General features: G+C 37.9%; 1 protein-coding gene across 2 annotated transcripts in view; it reads left to right on the forward strand.

The window, feature by feature from the left end:
• Positions 1 to 18042, forward strand: part of LOC137256183 (nostrin-like) — a 94440-nt gene that overhangs the window by 49988 nt on the left and 26410 nt on the right. The gene's annotated exons all lie outside the window — the stretch shown is intronic.

The following is an 18042-nucleotide window of genomic DNA, read 5'->3' on the forward strand; positions in this document are numbered from 1 at the left end:
GAGCCTGACCACGTGATCCCATTAGTTGTCTCTTACGACAAGCATAGTCACCTTTGATGGCAAGCATGGGTTGGTGAAGGCTTGTTCTAGCCCTGACTTCACAGGCTGCTTGTCATGAGAGGTTACTCAGATTGTCAGACTTGTTGACTGGGTTGACACATGTCATTCTATGCCAATTGTGTAGATAGATGCTCATGCTGTCAATCACTGGATTGTCTTGTCCAGACTCAATTATTTACAGACCCCTGCCATATAGCTATAATACTGCTGAGTATGTCACTAACCAACCAACCAAATCCTTTTCTATATAAAAGGAATTATTGTTTCTGTCAAACGTATATATAGTCGGACATTAAGCGTTAGTCCATGGAATCCCTTAGACGTAGAGTATGATATAGATATTCGTATACAGTCAAGTCTTGTTAATCCGACACTGTCCGGTGCACAGCAAACTGTTGGATTAATGAGGATGTCGGACTAAATACATGAGAATAAGTTACGTTTATTCAATTTGTTACTAACAAAAGTGTCGATTGTCGGATAAACGGAAGTCTGATTGATGAGACCTGACTGTAGTTTGTCTCCCAGTCATTGTCCCTGTTGCCTAGTCCTCTCTCCTGCATGAAGTCCTAGATGAAGCAAGCCAAGATTTCTTCAGAATCTCCCAACTGATAAGGGTCCTTTTCAATTTAAATGGGTCCTTATCATTGAAATTATATATATTCAAGGACTAAGTCTTTGTCTGATTTGCTTACTCAGCATTATGAAGGCGCCTGTATGTTTAGTCCTGTTCACACCAGCAGGGCTGCAATAACACAGTTGGTGCTTCCTCCTCTCTGGTGATGTAATGTGTAGCAGCAGCTTCCATTGAGAACTGATCATCTAGTGGCCATGTTATACTGATGGAGACCTAATGTGTTATAAATACATTTAGCCATGTTAGTATTCTTCACTCTCCAAGCAGCATTTTGTGGTGGGCTGCTAATTTTGTTCAGAAAGGATTTGTGTAACATTTAGACCAATATAGGGAACTGACTGTAGTTTACAACTGGCCCATCATCAGACGTTCTCAAGGTAAAGTTCTTTATCGTAGTATGCATGCCAGCAGACAGGTTGTTTTTCAAGTAATAATTTTGCTGCATTTATAGCACAAGGTTTCTTTTCAAGCTGAAGTTTATTTTTAAATAACTGAACGTTAGTTAAATTTAGTTGGTTTATGTCTGAAGTTTTCCTGAAGTCAACATGAACCAAAGTAGGAATGTAATGGTAAAATGAGACTAGCAAACAAACTTACTGAGGTAACAAATGAGTTGTTTACTAAAATATACCTCTTCACTGATGTCTGTCTCAACCTCATTATACCTTAGGCAGTATATAAACTGTAGTTTCTTATTTTTTAAACATTTGAAACTTACTGACTTCCTCATACCATAGGCTGATAGCACGTTAAAAAGTGGTGCTTGTTAGCCTACCTAGTCTGTCGTACAGACCCTGAAGTATATGTATCCAAGAAAGCCCACGCATGTCTAGAAAATGTGGCAATGTAGATTTCTGTAGCTTCAGGAATGAAGAAAGACTCAGGGCTCCATTTCTATATATTCTTTTTTTTCACTATGAACGTTTTTTCAGTAAAATATGTTCATTTCAGAGACTAGCTGTTAGTATAATACCCTACCCTTCGCTTGGTATCGAGATCGAAGAAGGACTTCCATTCTGTAGGCTCTGTCTGAGCAGGGTGCTCATGTTGAACTGTGCCATGGTATTTTAGTGAGGTGACAGTGTAATTGTACATAAATGAGTCTTGATTAGTGAGGTCATACACGTGCATGGACATATCACAAACATTCTTGAATGCAACATTGAACCCAATTTCAAATCGCTTCACTGGTCCTCTGAAGAAATCCCATTTTCCTGTGTTTTAAGTCTTTAATTGATTTATTGTCTATTTGTTATATATTGGCTACATTGATTGTTGTCAACACCATCTTGTTTCAAAAATTTTAGAGAAAAGAAAAAGACAAACAACACCACTGTTGAAATATTCATCTTACACATTACTATTACAAATTGGCAACGTGATTTTCTTTTCTTCAAAACAATTGTTATTTCTAACCTTGAGTAAAATTTCATTACATTGGTAGATGTGTCCCAGGAATGTTGATGCCTCCGTTTCTCCTTCACTCTGTTTGATGAGGCAATGATGAAGGCGCATTCCCAAACCCCAACTATTTGAAGACTGCACTTGCCAAGCTGGGCAGGTCACTGTGACCTAGGTACATGATTTGTTTAACCGATCTGTCACAGCAGCACAGAAAGTAATTGTCAATTTCATTCCAAAACAAATTCATTGATTTTACAAAAGTTTGTATGGCTGCATTCTCTTGCCAAGGTATTGTCTATGGAATGACAGGAATATTTTCTAGTAATTTTTTTTTTATGAATTTTGGGAAAATGAAAGTTTATGATGTATTACAGGCCATGAGACGTCAAAAAGTGTATATTATAAATTATTGAAATGTTTTCCAGTATGGTGTATTCATATTGCAGACACTTTGTTGAGTTTACTGTGAAATCTGAAAAAGATTGAGTCTTGACCAGAAAATCCAGTGATCAACATCATGAGCATTGTTCTAGAGTCAAACACCTTTGTGTCAAACATTGATGAGTTAAACGTATGGCAGTCTAGAGGTAAGCACTTGGTCCCTCTGTATTCTTTGCTTCGTCAACCTGTGAAGATCTGGGGATTAGAATATTTATTAGCTCAAGGTTACAGACAGAATGGTGTTGTTTTCAGCAATAACACACCAGTACATAGTCTTCTGTTAATTTTATTGCTGATTGTTTACATGTCTGTGTTATCTTCCTCATTACTGCTATCAAAGGTCACCATGACCCACTTCCATGAAGTGATCTTACTGCCTGTAGTCACAGCCTGGCAGTTCTTGATACTTACGATAGTCATAACTCTTCCCACCATACGATCTTTGTGCTCTGGTGACATTTTAACAGACTTACAATAGTCTACCTGAGCAGTTGCTGGGTACTGAGGTAGCCTTGTGGTTAAAGCATTCGCTCATCGTGCCGAAGACCCGGGTTTGAATCCCAACATATGTACACTGAAGCCCATGACTGGTATCCAAGCCGTGATATTGTTGGAATATTGTTAATAGTGGTGTATAACCAAACTCAATCATTCTACAGTTGCTTTGTACAGGACAGTTACGTTCCACGTGTTACCTTCACATCGCTAAGTGTCAACTGCAACACTTTAACAGACATACCGGGTACAATAGTGGTGTCAGTATCTTTGTGCATAGCAGTTCCTTTCCACAATGCTGATGCTAGGAGTTACCTTGTACACAACTGTCCTTTCACAGCTATGACTGTTACAACTCCAGCTCTTTACGTAGCCTTTCAGTAGTGATCTCCTTACCAAATCTTAGTGCTACAGTCTTCTGTTAACTGACCACACATCTACACATGATGAGTCCACATTTGATTTAAGACTCTGCAAGTTCAGATCAAGGTAAATCGAGGAAGAAGGATGAGCTCAAACCAATTTTATTTGTGCTTTAGTCGGATCTGCTGATCACATTTTTTCAAGGACAAGAAAAACTATATAAAATTATTTTCCTGGCTCAAACAAAAAAAATTCTAAAGTTTGTATTGGCCCAAAATACGAACTTACAAGAAAATGTTTTTTAAATTGTCCCATATACACCTTGTAACTTGCCAGAAACCAAATAGTATTTTGAGGGAATACTACTTTATTAGTAATATCAAAATGAAAGGTTTTCCTGCCTTTAGGTTTTCTAAGGACAAAACTCCGCAATGAATAGATGACACACTTTAAGAATATCAACTACTTTATATTCTTTCTTTTAATATTCTGTAAAACGACTCTGTAAAACAAGAAATAAAATCGGTCTGGCTGTATAGTCAAAAATTAAATGACATACGTGAATAAAAATATGTGACATAAAAATACTTCGGAAAGAGGTATTTTTATGGAGTAACCATTAGTCTAGTCTCTAAGCAGTTCGAACAACCGCCTTGACCCCAGCCTCACCAGTGAAACATGATCGATAGTATTGGACAAGGAAGTGAGATACCAGCCTATATTACCTGTCACTGTCTATGTCAGCTGACATAACAATAGTCCTACATTTACCTGAGAGGTGATGACCTATGGCCTGTATCATGTTGATGTACACCCATGTATGTTATGGATTATTGGTAAGCTTCAGCTTGACCTTGCTGTGAAATGGTGGCATTATAAGGGAAAAGGTCTTGGAGTCACCTCAAGAGTCGAAAAGGAATCATTCATATTATCCATAAACAGAGATGAACCACCATCATTCTTCAAACTTTATGCTAATCCACAATCCTGAGACTCGACACTTTCCTACAGATACAGACAGATTTGAAAGAGATCAAAATGTTTCTGAATAAGCTAAGTCATTGGTATGCCTAAACAGTGACATTGTTATCTCCCCTAGCTGTGACGTCACAGCATTGTTCTTTAAACACCTTGATAATTTTTTTCTGTATGGTCATGCATAGATGTGTACAGTGTGGAAGAGTAATTTCACTCAAGTTTAAATCTAGATTTTCAAGAATATGGTCAGTAGTGATTGCATTTTGGCACCATAGACAATGACATCCACTGTCCTGAGACTACTGAACTGAGGACAAGCTGAAAGCTGATGATCAGGTTGTCCATGCATTTAAAGCATATGATGGCAATGACTTTGAACCAGTTCCAATTAGGAGATAAACATTAGCCGGAGGTTTCAAATGAAACATTCCCATGCTTCAAATACTCAATAACACCCGGAAATTGGCCAACACATTATGTTTATCGACATTGTAAACACAAAAGTAAACCAAAGGGTTTTACTGTCTGCACTCGTTTACATCGAGTACGGGTACAGCAGTGAAGTGTCATCAGCAAGCCGTTTCAACTGGTTCCCATGGTTGCTCATTTGTGACTTCATTCTGACTTTACGTCACAATATAATTTGAATGACGTCAGCACTGTTGATGACTCAACAAAACAATTGTTTGTGAGGTAAATATGCAGTGAATAGTCTTGCAGTTTCCGGGAATCTAATACTATTTGATCATGTTTTTCAACCAATCAGATTACAGAACACAGTGACTTTTGGTTTACAATTGTTTCTATTTTTTACACTAGACTAGTTATGTTGAATTTCAAATGCTGCTAACCACTAAGAAAGAGTAACTAGGTGTGTAGAACTCTAGATTTGATGAAGTGCATGTCTGAAAAATGAGTTTCATTTAGGAAATATTACTTCTTAGATTGCATACTGAAAATACCTCTCATATAGCTGTGACCAAACACTGAACAGGATTCTGTTACCACAAAGTTTCCATTCACAAGTTGTCCCAGCTCACACTTGGGATTAACCATGGGATTCACCAAAATATGCCATTAAAACATTTGAGAACGTAACATTGTTTCGATGTACTGTGCAGTACTGTGAAAGAATAGAGTGGTTCGTGATGTTGTATTAGTAGTTTGGCATCAGTGATTCCACACTTTATTTGAACCAGTAAATTTGTCTTGAAAGATGTCGCATATTAATATATACAATTTAACTCAGGTTTTGTTGAGGATTCTTAAATACTTCTTCCTGTTTTAAAATTCTGCAAACTGTTTAGCAAGGATAAATGTATTCTGTGCACCTGTTTGGGGAGTCTTAAGATAGTGAAAGTGTAAAATGGGGAAAAAATACATTGTAGAGGCCTTAGTAGTTATCTTTAACTAAAAAAAGTTTAAGTTTGGTTTGGATTGGTAGGTGATAATGGGACTGAAGGGTGTAACGATGTATTGAACTATTGATTGATTGATTGTGAGCCTTCTGTGAAACTGAAAGATGAACATTTGTCAAATATGTGTCAGAGTCACTGAGCCAGTGTTTATTGTTTAATTTTTATGTTAGTTTACATACAAAGTTGTGGAGATCAAAAGGTCTGCAAACTAGAGTTTTGTAATAAACAGTCTTAAATCCTCTGTGAATGTGTTGACTTGTGGATTTGTTAAATACTGAATCATGTCCGTCAAATCATCATGACTCCTTGTCCAATGATGAACAGACAGGAATAAACAACATTATAATGTTTAACTAGTCTTGTAAAAGAATTTGGTGGACAGTGGCTCAGTAGCCTGCAGTGGTTCATCAACATTGCAGTAGAAGCATGCCACAGTCTATTCATATCGCAAAAGTTCCTTCGACCACAATAGTCACCTTGTTGAAAGGTATAAGTGTAAAATGATTTGGGTCCTTTATCATGTTCATTGTAACTTCATATCAAACTAAAATACACATCAGTTACATACTATTTGAATGACAACCTATCCAAACAATAATCCAGTTCAGGCCCATATGAAATAGTTGGAATAGTGATCCCTATCAAAAGTTGAGTGGTATAGAATAAGCTAAACTTACAAGTATTCACCGTCATCAGCTTTGATGAATGACTTAATTACCAGAGTGCACCCAGGGGGTTACATATGTAATAAGATTATCAGTCAGTTCATTACAACCCTAGGGCAGCTTGACAGTCCAGTCACTGAGCACATTCAGCTGTGACATGCTCCTTGGACCTGGGGTGTTCCTGTGATACACGTGCTTCATTGTGTAGAAGCCAACCCATGGATGTTGCATGTTGAAGTTCAACGTTGGTAAAGTTTTATTTTTGTGATGAGGCTGACAGTTTATTGCTTGGTCAGTTTTGGGTCTGGAGGAGGAAGTATACGTTTGAACTCCTTGAGGAGAGTAGATACATGTGGTACTTAGTTACAGTGTAGTGCTGTTTATGATCACAGTTCATGGCTTGTTATCATTCTGTTGGTGTGGTTTGGAGACGGAAGACAAATATCTGAAATTATTGTGCTATGGAAGTAACAACTGGTAATTCTGCTATGTCTGTGAGGTCAAATTGTAATTATTGAAATCTTTGTGTAATTAAAATAACAACTGGTAATTCTGTAGGTGCACAGTGAGGTGTCATAGAATAACAGGTGTTGGTTGCTTGTGATTTTGTTGATGTGGTCTGGAGGACAAAAGTAATACCTGAAATCTTTATGTAAGAAAATTACAACTGGTAATTCTGCGAGTGCGGAGTGAAATGCATATGATGACAGTTGTTGGTTGTAGGTGATTTTGTCATCTCAGTCTGGAGGATGAAACGTAATACCTGAAGTCTTTTTGTAAGGAAAATACAAGTGGTAATTTGGTGCAGGTAGAGTGAAGTGGTGTGTATGATGATGTATGTTTGTTGATTGTTTATGGTTCTGTTGATGTAGTCGACATGATGGAAGTGGAAGTGTGTCCTGTGTTGAGGATATGCCACTGTTTCCTCCTGTGTGGTTCATGTAGTCACAATGTTAAGATGAAGATCCTTGTCATTGAAGTCGTCGTTGTGTACATGCAGCTGTTTCCTAGTGATGATTATGTGAAGTAGGAAATATTTGTCCCTTTGAAGTAGGTTTTGCGGTTAAAATAAGTCTTGATATTTTTTCATTTATATATTTTTATACTTGTATTTTAATTCTCAGATGTTCCACAATTCTCTACATAATAAACCCAAAATATACACCAGCCAGTAAATATGTATTTTTAGACCTGTTTATGTGAAGTATAAGCTGTAACAGTGTAGAGTTGATATGAAACAAACCCAAAATATTAACTAAATATATATGCTTTAAGAACTGTTTAGGAGAAGCTTACTTGTACTGCCTGTAGCAAACACTTGTTAGACCAACAACGCCATCTTGGTCTGAATTCAGTGTTATTTTGTGGACAAATACCAGCTGAGCTTATGTGCCCAAACTGAAATTTAGTAGACTGTAGCTTTATTAACCAGTGTCTTAAGTCACAGAGTGTATATACCTGAACAATGTCAATTATCTAGCTGATTCTGATATTCTTATGAGTTCATTTAGTTTTCTAGAATCTAATTATTTTACACAATTGAAATTAGCTATACCCAGTGTTTGCCCTGAAACAAGACAACTGCATATTTGACGCACAAATTATCCCCAGTACGCAGTGAATTTAGAAGCTTCCATCATTATTGACATAATGCTACTGTGCCCTATGTTCAGATAGTCAAAGCTTGTAATTTGCTGTTGTTTAAAACTACAGTTAACTACTCAGTGCTGATTAAATACCTGGCCTGCTGTACCTCGAGTTTTTTCATCGTTATTAAACAATCATAGGTGATATCTTGATGAAAGTTCCATACTGAAGATGACTCCACAATGTCGCTTACTCTCTATCATGACAGCAGGGAGTCATGATGACTCCTAAATTTTCAGGTCTAGGGAAAACGTGTCTGTATACCTCTAAGTAGCTAGGCAGTGACAATCGACCATTCACGTCAGAATACCGGCTCCTGTTGCAGAATTAAAGTACCTGTACATAGCCCAACTCCTTTGTTTGCCATCATGAGCCAACCATCTCACGTAAGACACACCTCATCATTTCAAGTTACTAACGTCACTGTAGCACTCCCCAACTTGACACAAAAAATATGTCTACATGTTCCAGTAAAAACTGTATTCCTCAGAACAAATATTAGGCAAGGACAGGCACTCAGCTTTGTTTTGTTTTTGTAAGGTAATGTTTTAGGAACATAAGTAAGGAAAATAGTTGTGTTGGTTTTTTCCCAAAAGGGATTGGGTTTTGAAGATGATTTTGTTTCTTTGAAAGGGTTTTGTTGAGTGATCTATTGTGATGCAGCATTGTTTGCTTATGAAACCTTTTGACACCTTTCCTCTTTTCAATTCAGATCATGAACAAACAATCAAAAGTGCTAAACATACACTAAATACCTAGATGGAATTCTGTAGATTATCATTCTTATTGCCCTGCGTCAGTGTAAAATATGTTCATGTATCTAACACAGTATCACAATTCTTCATTCAAGTGTAGTTATTAGCCTGAGAAAGTTTTGTGTATTTGTCCCCAAAGTTTAAATGTAAAATTTAATTTGAAGTATTTAGAACATTTTCTACATGATTCATTGAGTTCATTGTATATATGTATATAATGAACATATGTAGAAAAACTGGAACTACCAGATTCCACGCAAGCTTTCATCATGCCCATTGTGATGAGGTATATTTGTACAGCCACATCACCAGACTTGCCTCAAATAGACTGTCCGTCACTAATGAAAACTCTCCCCCTGTACTGAGACTAGTATGTTCCCCATCTGAACAGCTTTACCAGGAAGGTATTTTATAATCAATGAAACCCACATTTTATCCGAGTCTGCACCCAGAATCACAGGCTGACTTCATCACGTAGCAACTGGAATCAAATTCCATCAGGATTGATGAAGATATTCATAAATTAGATTTCATGAAAATTGATTGTGATGAAAGTAAGTGTTATTCAGTTGTGGAGTGTTTCCAATAAATATTTTATCCTAGCCAGCCCTCTTAATCACAGGTTGCTATAAAGACCAACACACTCGATCTAAATTCTCCACAGAGCACATTTCTCGCTGACACCGATCAGCCATATTCGACAAGTTGTGCACTTGAAAGGTCTGAGATAGTCATAGTTAGCGAGATGGACATTCCCTTCGGTGTACCGCCTTCCGCTTCCCGACCCATCTGCAGTTAATAGCCTATCAGACAGCTGATGATGGGGATGTGTATATTTACCTGTCCGGGTCCCCACAGACAACTGTTTACATGAGCAGTAGATTGGCTTTGTTACCTGTGTGGGATGTTAGGACGCAGCTTGAGTCGGTGGCAGTATCTGTGTTGTACCTTGAGGAGAAAGTCGTGATTGTGAATCTGTAGGAGTGTGGAGGTATTTATTCCCAACACCGACACTGTTTATTCAAGTATTCTCAAGGTGAATTTTTGTGTTATGGATGAATATATTCAGAAATGGGATTTGCCAGAGAGTGAATTTGTGGAAAAGTGAAGTTGTGTTTTCTTAGGTATTTTGTCCATTTTATTGTTGAGCGGTCAAGTATGTATCATTTTCAGAAATAGATTATTCAGGCCGTAAATTTTCCAGTTTCAGATGACCAATATTTTGGTGAAATCAGAATGAAAATACATGGGATCCTTGAGCTTTTTATGTTGGTAGTATACCCTACATATGTTATGTAGAATTTTGTTTCATTGATTTTCATTAACGTAATGATAGTTGATATGTCAGATATGTCTAGATACTTAATTAAAGTTTGATGGAGTCATTGATTTCAGTTCTGTGCTTGAACAATCACGCTGTCTTTTCTTATCACAGTAAACACATTTAAGTGATGCGTATGTTTGAAGACATCTGAAATGATCGTTAAAGAAAACATTTTAGGTGGCATTACATACATGACCAGTTCAATAATATTGTTTGTTGAGTATGTTGCTGGGTAGAGGTTGGCGATGAGTCTATCTAAGTGGTAGTTACTTTCGTGTAGTTAAATCTCCTTCATGTACCTTGCTATTCAGCCTGTTGTCGCAGTTGTAGCGGATATATTCATCTGGATACCAAACAAAGAAGTATCGGAATGTGGATTTGTGCAACATTAGAGGAAATATGAAATTTCATCGGACAAGCATGTCAATATTTTGACTGAGACTGAGAGCAGCTATGTTTGTGATTTTGTCAACTGCAGTTGACGTCAACAACTACTTATGTCATGCTGCGTTTCAAATCTGCTTCCATAATTAGAAGTGTTGAGTAGATGCAGTCCAAACTTTGAATGATGAAGCATTTTGGGAGCAGAAGAAAGAGCACAATTATCGATCATACATCATTTGATTTGGTGAGTATCTTAGTTGATAAGATGGCAAATTTTGTTTGAAAATTCTTTGGGCCTGCACATTGACTTCTTGATGACTCTTAGGAAAATTACAAATAAGACTGATAATTCATTGTACAAGTTCCTCAAGAGACTGCGAAATTACAGATTATCGGTCTATGTAAGTGAATTGTATTAGTCTTGTGACATATGAGAGGGATTTTGACTGTCATGAAGGAGAAGATAGTCTGTTTCACGAGTTTCCAATAGGTTATTCTGAAGTTCTAGTAAGTCATTCTGAGTTTCAAGTAGGTTATTCTGTAAATTATTCATTGTCATAGAAATGCATGGAATGTCAGCTCAACAGAGCCTATTGTTCATATGATGTAAATATCAGTTTATTATGTCATGAAGAATGATTATGTCATAATGTATTTTTAACAACAATGGAGCATTGTGACATCATATTGCTTGAGCTGACAAATCAGTTAGAATGTGTTTGTACATATATTGGAATGTATTGCATGATCATTTTCTGCTGTGAGTAATATTTATGAAATATTGTATGTGGGGATCATCTCTGTAATCAAGGCATGTGAAATTGGTAGGAAAATATATGGAAAGTGATCCAGTGTGGATCTGAGTGTAGTGAACTGTGTGTGTTTGGGATCCTGTAAGAAACACGATAGTGTGGAGTAGTTAGTATTAACACAGGGTGGTGGTGGAGCTTAGTGTCAAAAGTATTTGCTTGTCACACCAAAGGCCCGGGTTCGATTTTCCACATGGGTACAATGTGTGAAGCCCATTTGTAGTGTCCCCGCAGAGATATTGCTGGAATATTGCTAAAAGCAGCATAAAAATATACTCACCCACACACTTACTCACTCACTAACAGGAAAATTCAGTAAAAGTTGCATATGCGTAGTCGTAACATAGGATTGAGTTTAGTGCCCCTCGTTTTTGAAGCCCAGTGTTTGTATTCCCAACTTCAAAATAGCTGTATCTTTGGAGGTGGTATAAACCCTACTAGGATCCCACTACTGGTAACTACCCTCTGCACACTCAATAGTCAGAGGTAGAATAGGTCAAGCGAATGTGCTTGTTGTAAGAGGCGACTAACTGGATCGGGTGGTCAGGCTGATCACTGACTTGGTAGGAACATGTTATTGGTTCCCAGTTATGCAGATTGATGCTCATGCTGTTGATCACTGGATTGTCTGGTCAAGACTCAATTATTTTCTGGCTGTCACCATATAGCTGGAATATTGCTGAGTGCGGCATAATACTAAACTTACTCAATCAATTGTCCTACTTACTCATACCAACAAAATAGACCACCATAGCCAACCCTCACTCACTCACTCCTAACCCATGTATTCACCAAGCTGTGGTGTGGGTTGACATATCTATCATAACAAACATACTCAGTAAGGCACCTACCCGGTCATACAGTTTTAAGTTTTACAAAACTTTTAGCAATATACCAGCAATATTAGGGGACACCAGAAATGGGCTTCATACACAGTACCCATGCTGGGAACGAAACAGGAAGACCAGCAAACGCTTTGACCACTGGGCTAACCCACCACCCTGAAAACTCTGTCGGCACTTCATGGCCTCAGATTTGTAACGGCAGCCAGACCTTGTGTTGTCCTCATCACGACAGTGATGAACGGCAAGTATCGCTTATTGGAGAGCCCTGGCAGATCTGTATATTGAATGTTACCTCAGACCAGCTACTGTAAAATACTGATGTTGGGGACTCCACAACCTCCATGTGGATGTTCTCAACACCCTTCCAAACTCAACCAGATGCATTGAAAACTGATCCGGAGTCTTGATGCTGAAACTCTGTACTTCAATCTGCAGCTTTTTGCCTATCAGTCATTTACTTTTCGATTATCTAAATTTGATTGTTAAACTACCAGTCCCTATGCTTGTCATGTCTGAGGAATTAACCTGTCGAAATGCTTTGGAAAGTACTCATTCGCCAGAGTAAAGCTTGCCAAATGTTGCGTTTGAGAAAAAGTTGTGGGACTGAGATTTAATCCTTGTGCACATTTCTCAAGTCAGTGGTTGGATATGGGCTTACTGTGCCCTTGCACCAGTGACATTGTCGTGTTTGTCAACTCTGCTGTCGTTGCAGTTTGTGTACATTGCGAGTAGCTGACACAACTGCTGATTTGACGTGCAGGGCTGCAGTTTGGCCTCCGACGCAAATAAACAATTTGTGTTGCCTTTCTGAAAGATGATGGATACAGTCCAGGGATAGGCAGTACAACGTCATGCATCAGTTTAATAACATTGCTGTAATTTGGGTGTCAGTGGGATTGGCTCGTCCAGGAACACAACACTGCCATGCACTTACGGGAATTGTATCTTGTCATGGCTTCACTACCTGTATGTGTAAAGAAAACTTGAAACTGATATTTAAAGTGCAAGTAATTTTGTTAGAGTGTGCATGGCACCACTTTCACTGATGAAGTAAGTCTGGGATGTCACAGGATGCCTTCTTGTCTATGTCATTGGAGCCACTTTCTGATATTACTGCCTACCTCAAGTTAGCGGATATTTTAGGCACTTTTGAATGACCACCTTAAAATAGCTGAATATTTGAACCACTTTCTGATATGACTGTCTACTTCAAATTAGCAGAATATTTGAGCCTCTTTCTGATATCAGTCCCACTTGGATTCCGCAATTCTGCGGTTGCAGATCACGGAATTTACCTTTCCGTGCAGAAAAAACGTCTGGAAACGCATTTTCTTGCAGAATCTGTGCAGAATTTGCCACTTTTCTGCCGCTGAATTTGCTTAATCTAAAAATTAAGTGAAAACCGACTGACAGCCGAAATGAAAAGTAGAGTTAATGTCAAAAGTAGGTTCGGTTATACATAAAACGAACTGACATATGTATATACTAACGACTAGTCTCTGAAAATGAACTGAAGAAAATCTTACTGAAGAAAACGTTCATAGTGAAAAGAAATATAATGAAATGGAGCCCTGACACTTTCTTCATTTTCAACTAAGGAAATCTAGACTTGCCACATTTTCTAGACTTGCGTTGGCTTTCTTGGATATATTTACTTCAGGGTCTGTACGACAGACTAACATGTACTGTGACAACATTTTCTTCATGATTAAAAATACTTTATTGATAAAGTAAGTTTTAGGCATCTTTCGGATAACATTATATGAATTTGACACTGCAATTACTTTCTCAAAATCGATCAATCTGAAAACTGAAATTATTTCAGCTTTAGTTGAAATATAAAATTGTTATTTGCATGAACGGGAAGTTCGTCTGCATCAAAGTTACTAACTCTCAAACACAGAAAAAGCAGAATATTTGAGCCACTTTCTAATATGAATGCTTACCTCAAGTTAAAGAAATATCTGAGCCACTTTCTGATTTGAATGCCTTGATCATGACAGTGATGATTTGAGACTTTAATAGTAAAATCAGATTAATCGTAATGTTTCATGACAGATGTAAGATGGAGATAGCTCACGTCACAAACTTTGTAAATATTCCCTTTAGATATATGCAGATGACCAAGATGGATCATAGGTGTTAACTACAGACATGTTATTCAATACTCACTTCATGTTGTAATGTTTTCAGGACAATGATAATATTTTATTACACACTGGGCAGTGTAATAAGTTTGTAAGTAAATGTGAATAAGGAAATAATACATAACCATAATACCATTATTGATATGTGTAATACACACCGAGACAATGCAGATAGCAACAAAAGATGAAGAATATGATACAACCAAGTATCAGGACTAACATTCATTTGAAAGCTGATTACGTGCAGGAAGAGAAACATTAGGGATCTGTTTGTTTCGAAGACGTGGTGTTGCATATCATACGTTACATGTATATCAACACCATCGCTCAATAACTGTGTTGTGGCTGAAAATTGGTGATATGACTGTGATAATTGCTGTTCACTTATATTCTCTTGCTCTGAATATTTTCCAGCTCTGCCACTCAAACATGTAATATAATGCTGAAACCTTTCTACTGAGTTAACTGTATTGGAGAGTCTCACAGCCTCTGAACTGCATTATTGCCCTACTGCCCATCCCTCCCTGCAGTGCTAAAGTCTTAAATGAAGCAAGTCTAGATTTCCTCAGGTTAATCTTGCTACTCCCTGGGGCTCCCGTTTAATTTAAATGGGTGTATTTGTTACCATTAATATGATATATATTCAGAGACTATTAGTTAATCTAGTCTGTGTGCAGCCAGCAGGGTTGATATAGTCGGGCAGTGAGGTCAGGCCAGACTGGTTGTAGCAGAGACTGTTTCTCCCTAGGGCCTTGTAGTGTTGAATCTACAAGATAATTTACATTGTTGCATGGCCTTGGGGAATAATTACTGTCAGACAGTGAATACAGATTGTTATAAGTAGACTAGTGTAAGAACTTAATTGGGTGGACATTACCTAATGGATTAAGAGGAGGGATACAGTGGGTGTACTACATGGCTCTATGTGGTGTAGCAGTCTTTGATGGCACCTTGGAAGACACGTACAGGTTTGAATATTATCACTGATAGTAAAAATAATAGCATTCTGTTCACATGGTACCTAAATCAATGAGACCTGTGAAGATCCGAGTTAGAATTGGTCATCAGCAACCCATACTTGTAAGAGGCAGTTGCTGGGAACTGGTTGTCTGACTCGCAGACTTGGTTGACACATGTCATCATATCCCTTTGTGTAGCTTGATGTTCATGCTGTTGATCACTGGAACGTTTGGTTTGGACTCAGTTATTTATAGTTTAAATAATTTCCGCCATGTAGCTAGAATACAGAGTAAAACAACAAACAAAACCAAACCTTAATAACAACATTAAAGCATGTGGAGTTACTGCCCTAAAGCACATCAAGTCTGAGGAGTAATTGTGTGTTTGATACTACAATAACAATGACATCACATTCACTATAGTGAAGTGATAGTTTCTGATCTAGTGAACCCTTCATCTACATTACACATGTAGGCTTGTCTACTAAAGAGCATCTCATACCAACTTGTTGAAATGAGTGGGTTTGTGTCTCAAATATGTCAACATTAGTCTGTAAGATATTAACAGTATGATTCAGGACAGACAAAGCATCATTCACCTACAGTGTCTCCATGGCCACATGACTGTGCATATGTGTCTAGCTTCTGCCAAGACAATTCATGATCAGGGCGTTAAGATAGTCGTAAGTGCCATACCTTAACATTAACTTATGAGTAACTTAGCTCTAGGAAAGCTTGAAATCTCGGAACAGGTCCTTAGCAATTGTCCAGCTATGGCTTCTTTTTCTCAAAATGATCATAGTGATGAGTGATCATAACTCCCATATTTTAATGTAAACTAAAGACAGTTGTAACTTTGCAATCGCTTTGTGAAATGTGGCCCTGGGTAGTAAATCTAGACCCAGGTATCTATTATGTTGTATGCATTACCAACAGCCCCCAAATAGCCACCAGTTGCGGTGGACATAGAAGGCTTAGTTAAGTAGCGTAATATTTATATTTCATCTGCTCATCCTGGCATTGTGATATATGTTCATATTGTCCGTGTTCAGACAGTCGAGTGTATAAATGTGTCTGCATGCCAGGTATCATTATGGCTGGTTTTGACAGAGGAGGCACATAAACTTGATATCCTGTCCTGGAGTGTTGTAAACAGGAGACATAAGAAGGGTCACCTGTAGGTTCTCCACACAGCAGTGCGGTGTATCAGGACATAAGCCTGTCTTCCATGTATCTTAATGTTGACTTCCAGTCTGTGTACATGCTGATAAATCATTGTGAAAAAGGTAGTATTTACCATACTCATAATATATGAAATTTGACACCTTTGAAGTTTAAGGAGATTAACAAATCTGAGCAGTGCTCGTAGAAGACCTCCAGTGTTTGCTTGTGGGATTTTTACTACTTAAATGCCTAAACTGTTGTGTATGGGAGTCTTATAATGACAGAAGTCGATTTGTTACTGGTATGAGAAATAGTGTTTGGAGTGAGTGAGTGAGTGAGTTTAGTTTTACGTTGCACTTAGCAATATTACAGCTATATGGCGACGGTCTGTAAATAATCGAGTCTGGACCAGACAATCCAGTGATCAACAACATGAGCATCGATCTGCACAATTGGGAACCGATGACATGTGGCAACCAAGTCAGCTAGTCTGACCACCCGATCCCATTAGTCGCCTCTTACAACAAGCATAGTCACCTTTTATGGCAAGCATGGGTTGCTGAGGGCCTATTCTACCCCGGGACCTTCACGGGTTGAAGTAGTGTTTGGACTCATCAATTAATGGGGAAAATCAAAGGGAATTGCTGCATCACATAACAGTCAATGCTTGAACTGAATGTATCAATATCTGGTTTAGTGTGGCTGTGTTTAAGGGATCTTTAGTGCAGTCTTAAGACAACTAAATGTTTGCCAAGGACAAGGACAAATGCAGTGATGCAGGGCAACATAATCTTGTGGCATTTGAAGACTGTAGACCTGAACTAGGTCTCAATGCTGAATGTTTGCTACAAACTGGAAGAAGGTGAAACTGACAAAATTGTAAATGTAAATCTTTTGTCTCATTCAAGGAGCTAGCTAAAGGGACTTGTCTTAAAAGACAGGTTTTCTTCCTGGGACAGATAGATAATGACAAGTTATTACTTCTGAAAGAAAATATATGAAGTGGGTATCGGTTCCTTGTTTCACACTCGTGTATTCGTTATGGTTGGAAAAAGACTCTTGCCTTTGATATGTTAAGCATGGGATTACATCATTTGCAATAACAACTTTCTAAATAATCATTATATAATTGGTAGGCAACAATTATTTTTCAAATTGTAATATCAAATTTTCTATGGATTTTTTTTCCCAGATGTACAGCTTATCTGGGCCTCTGGTCTTTTTGTTTAACCTTGTATCATTACTGTTTAATGTACCACTGTGATCTGTTCATGCTATTAATATCTAGATCATATGGTCCAGATATGGATATTTACAGATCGACATCCTAGGAGTAATAGCTGGGATGTTTATTACTGAAGTGGTATCTAGACAACAAACAAACTATGTTGATGCTATTCAGTCACCAGATCGTCTGGTCAAGACAAAAACATGACATTGAATAGGTGGATGTTATTGTTGAGGGTTGTGATTAACAACAGACAAACGGTTGTGTCCTGGTATGACAGGATCTTGTAATAGTGACTTGGGATAGAGTGACATGACAC

Source organism: Haliotis asinina, chromosome 11 (assembly GCF_037392515.1).
Source record: "Haliotis asinina isolate JCU_RB_2024 chromosome 11, JCU_Hal_asi_v2, whole genome shotgun sequence".
NCBI lineage: Eukaryota > Metazoa > Mollusca > Gastropoda > Lepetellida > Haliotidae > Haliotis > Haliotis asinina.